Source organism: Montipora foliosa, chromosome 3 (assembly GCF_036669935.1).
Source record: "Montipora foliosa isolate CH-2021 chromosome 3, ASM3666993v2, whole genome shotgun sequence".
Classification (NCBI taxonomy): domain Eukaryota; kingdom Metazoa; phylum Cnidaria; class Anthozoa; order Scleractinia; family Acroporidae; genus Montipora; species Montipora foliosa.
The window spans coordinates 49,644,509-49,649,508 of record NC_090871.1 but is presented as its reverse complement, the minus strand read 5'-3'; the positions used below and the strand labels follow the sequence as shown (position 1 = coordinate 49,649,508).

The window sequence follows — 5,000 nt, the reverse complement described above, 5'->3', positions numbered from 1 at the left end:
CATTTTGTGAACTGCGCGATACCAAAATTTACCATGTTGTCAGAACCAAATGGTCCATGCTTCAATAAACAGCAATTCTAATCGCCGATGTTATATGGCAATCTTTATTCCGTCCTTTCAGATCCATGAAGACGTCTGACAACAGTGCGATAAACCAAGAGAATAGAGACCTTTTGGTTTGGCCATTAACAGTTATTGGTTAGCTGATTGCATTTTCTAAACTTCAAAACAAAGTAATCTTGTTGTATATAGCTCCTCTGACCCTTCCCGAAGGTCTGCTTAAGTCGTGATTCAAGCTAATTACGTATTACACGGATGAAAAACCCACTTATCTCAACCACTGAATTACACTGAATTGAAAATTCTTCTACGCCGTTATTAGGCTGACAAAATTTTAACGGTGCTTTCTTTTTCTCTCCAGGTTACAACGAACCCTGAACCTTCCATAAAGAAGTGTTTTCTTTTTCTGTCTTTATACAACGGTTTTCTCTGATATGAAAATTATATTGCTTCTGGTGATCTTCTTGGATCAACTAATAGAGTTTCTGTGAAATAACTATTTTAGAGAAATTAGAATGTTTGCATTGCGTGCTAATTCTCAGAAATGATTTCGATAAACTCCCTTAATTTTAATTCATTATGCATGCATGCTCGTTAATCATAATAATAAAAGCAAACTTGATTAAGTGGCTTTGACTTAAATGAGTGTATGGCACCAGTTGTTGAAAGGTTGGTTGGTGCTAACCGTCGAATAAAGACAATTTCGGATAGTGGAACCGTGAACTGGCTTCCATAACAATCACCCCTTGGATAGTGGTAAGTCCACTGAATTGCGTCAACTATCCACCTTTGCATGGCTTGTATATTTTAAGACGTCCATTTATCGAGTGGTGATCTACATGCTTCCACTTTGTTTCGTGTGCCCCTGAACCAACTTTTACCCCCGCTTTTGGTCTTCAATTAACTTTTCACACGCCCTCATCAATGAAGCACGTTCACGTCAACACTGCGACATGAAATCTCTTTCTATTTTACGGGCAAAGCTTCATAGATTGTCATTTGTTTCCTGTTTAATTGCTTTCTAAACAAATATAATTTATTTTATTTTTTTTTTACAAGCAAAGGTATGATATTCAAAGAAGCTCTGGTCTTGTTTCTCACAGCAATTATAGCCAAACTACCGCACTTGACAGTGCTGAGGTGACTTTGATAAATCAGTTCTTTTTTTAACCTGTTTTTGAATGTTTCATGTCAAGCTCCGGCCAAAACCGTTGCTATGTACCGCGCCATCGATTCTTCTCTTCCGGGTTCCCCATTACTTTATTAGTGACCAATTAAGGAGTAAGAATACTTGTGAAAAGCGATTTTATTGACAAACATATTCCTTAGGTGATCTTCCCTCAGATCATACGAGTTCTGAAGCAAGACTGTCTCGTTCTCGCCCATAAAGCAAAATCTTATGCCAAAAAGGGTCCGTTTTGTCAACTGCGTCTTAAAAAAATGTGCCATGTTTTCGAAATCAAATGCCTGGTCCATGCTTCAATAAACGTTAACAGCAATTCGAACCGCCACGATGTTATGTGCCATGATTTATTCGGTCGTTTCAGAGCCATCAAGACTTCTGACAACGTTAACGGCGCAACAATCAAAGGGGCTCGAGACCATTTTGGTATATCAATTTATTGGTCATCTAAAAAAATGCATTTTCTAAACTTCAAAACAATTTAGTGCCGGTGTTGTTTGTAGCTCCACTGACCCTTCCAGAAGGTCCGCTCAAGTCGTGATTCAAACTATTTATACGGAAGAGAAATCCGATCATCACTACCACATATGTCAGCCTTGAAACATGCACGTATTTTCTACAATTTTCAGTATAAGACTGAATTGAAAATTCTTCTACGCCGCTCCTCGGCTAACAAAATGTTAAGGGTGCTTTCCTTAAAGAAATGTTTTCTTTTTTTCTGGCCAACTGACGCCGGTTTTCTCTGATACTAAAATTATTAATATTGATGTATGATCTTTTTGGATCAACTAATGGAGTTTCTGTGAATAACTACTTTGGAGAAAATTGGAATGTTTGCGTCCTACTTCTCAACAATGATTTTGGTAAACTCGCTTTGTTTTAAATCATTATGCATGCATGTTGTCAAAATCATAATAACAAAAAGAGCTTTGACTTAAATGAGCGTCTGGCCCCAATTGTTGAAAGGTTGGGTGGTGCTAACCTTTGAATAAAATCGTGATTCTCGGACGGTGGAACAGTGAACTGGCTTTGATAACACTTATCCCTTGGATAGTGGTAAGTCCACTGAATTGAGCTATTTGCACGGCTTGTGTATTATAAGATCTCCGTTTTTCGAGTGGAGATCCACATGATAAATATTGGAATCATTCCACATGCTTCCACTTTTTTTCGTGTACACTTTTTACTCCGCACTTTTGGTCTTTCACAGGCGTCGTCGCCGATGAAGCACGTTCATGCTAATAATGCGACATGAACTCTCCGTATATTCCATGGGCACATCTTCATAGATTGTTTACTTCCTGTTTGCTATTGAAAGAAATATTACTTTTATCCTTTTAATTTGCCAGGCATGATATTCGCGGAAATTTTAGTCAACCAACCTAAAGTGCTGAGTCCACTTTAATAAATCAGTTCTTGTTTTGTTTTTGTTTTTTTTATCCTGGTTTTGAATGTTTCATGTCCAGCCCCGTCTTCTTTTCCGGGTTCCCGATTACTTCCTTGCTGACCAAAAGGAGTAAGAATACTTGTGGAAGGCGATTCTGTAGAGAAACATAGTCCTTCAGCAATCTTCCCATAGATTTAAATGAGTTCTGGAGTAAGACTGTCTTGTTCTCGTCAATCAAGCAAAATCTTATGACAAAAGAAGCTATGTTTTGTTAACTGCGTCATAAAAAAATGCGCCATGTTGTCTGAACCAAATGGTCCATGCTTCAATAAACAGCAATTCCAATTGGCGATGTTATATGGAAATCTTTATTCCGTCATTTCAGATCCATCAAGACTTTTGACAACGCTGCGTTTTGCTTGACCATTAATAGTTATTGGTTATCTAACTGAATGCATTTTCTAAACTTCAAAACAAAGTAATCTTGTTGTATGTAGATCCACTGACCCTTCCCGAAGGTCTGCTTAAGTCGTGATTCAAGCTAATTACGTATTACACGGATAAAAAATCCACTCACTACAACCACTGAATTAGACTAAATTGAAAATTCTTCTACGCCGTTATTAGGCTAACAAAATTTTAACTGTGCTTTCTGTTTCTCTGCCAGTTTACAACGAACCCCAAGCCTTCCTTAAAGAAGTGTTTTCTTTTTCTGTCTTTATACAACGGTTTTCTCTGATATTAAAATTATATTGCTTCTGGTGATCTTCTTGGATCAACTAACAGAGTTTCTGTGAATAACCGTATTTCAGAGAAATTGGAATGTTTGCATTGCGTGCTATTTCTCAGAAACGATGTCGGTAAACTCCCCGTAATTTTAATTCATTATGCATGGTTATGACTTGTAATAACAAAGGCAAACTTGATTAAATGGCTTTCACTAAAATGAGCGCGTGGACCCAGTTTTCGGAAGGTTGAATGTTGCTAACTAATGAATAAGACAGTGAACTTCGGATGGTGGAACAGTGAGAACTGGCTTTGATAGCACTCATCCCTGAGATAGTGGTATGTCCTCTGAATTGCGGTATCTGGTGTGTTATAAGATGTCCGTTTATCGATGCCATTCAGTGGAAATCCACATGATAACTATAGGAACATTCCACATGCTTCCACTTTCTTTCGTGTTTCCTTAAAGCAGCTTTTATCCAGCGCTTTTCATCTTTAATTAACTTTTTACACGCGTCCTCATCGATGATGCACGTACACGTTAATAATGCGACATTAACTCTCCGTTTTCTCTACGGGCAAAGCTTCATTGATTGTTTATTTCCTGTTTGCCGTGCTATAGCAACAAATGTTATTTTCTTCCTTTTAACTTACTTGCAAACTATTATATTCGCAGAGGTTCTGGCGTTTTTTCTCCGACAAATAGTCAACCAACCAAAAGTGCTGAGGCGACTGTGATGAATCAGTTCTTTTTTATCCCGTTTTTGAATGTTTCATGTCAAGCCCCGATCAAGACCGTCGCTATGTACCGCACCATCGATTCTTCTCTTCCGGGTTCCTGATTACTTCATTATTGACCAAAAACTGTAAGAATTTTATAGAGAAACATATCCCACAGCAATCTGCCCTCAGACGTGTATGAGTTCTGAAGCAAGACTGTCTTGTTCGCGCCCATAAAGCGAAATCTTATGTTTAAAAAAGGTGCGGTTTGTTTTCTGCGTGTGTCATACAAAAATGTGCCGTATTGTCTGAATCAAATGGTCCATGGTTTTTAGAAAACAGCAATTCGAACGACCGATGTTATGTGGCATTATCTAGTATTTGGTCGTTTCAGAGCCATCAAGACGACGGCCAACGGTGCAATAATCCAAGGGTCTAGAGACCTTTTTGGTGTATGTCCATTAAATTGTCAACTAACTAAATGCACTTTCTAAACTTTAAAACAAAATAACCCCAGTTTTGTTTGTAGCACAAATTACTATTCTAGAAGGTTCGCTCAAATCGTGGTTCAACTTGTTTATACGGATGAAAAATCTGATCTTGATTATCACATATCCCAGCCTTGAAACATATACGTATTTTCTACAGTTTTCTGGATTAGACTCAATTGAAAATTCTTCTACGCCTACGTATACGCCGTTCGTAGGCTAACAAAATTTCGAAGGTGCTCTTTTTCCTTCTGCCAGTTTACGACGAACCCTGAGGCCTCCCTAAAGAAGTGTTTTCTTTTTCTGTCTAATAACGCTCCTTTTCTCTGATGTTAAACCTACATTGCTTCTGGTGATCTTTTTGGACCAACTAATACAGTTTCTGTGAATAACTACCTCAGAGAAATTGGAATGTTTGCATTGCGTGCTAATTCTC

General features: G+C 38.0%; 1 protein-coding gene across 2 annotated transcripts in view; it reads left to right on the top strand.

Annotated features, from left to right (window-relative positions):
• The first annotated feature begins 750 nt into the window (after nucleotides 1–750).
• The window catches only part of LOC137997565 (uncharacterized), a 29,194-nt gene continuing 24,944 nt past the window's right edge, over nucleotides 751–5,000 (top strand). Inside the window, exons 1-2 of one of the 2 annotated variants that reach the window (XM_068843640.1) lie at nucleotides 751–816; nucleotides 1,120–1,200. The gene's annotated coding sequence lies outside the window, so the exon portion shown is untranslated. Of the gene's footprint in view, nucleotides 817–1,119; nucleotides 1,201–3,586; nucleotides 3,696–5,000 lie in introns of those variants that run through there. The other variant, XM_068843641.1, reaches the window with a different exon arrangement.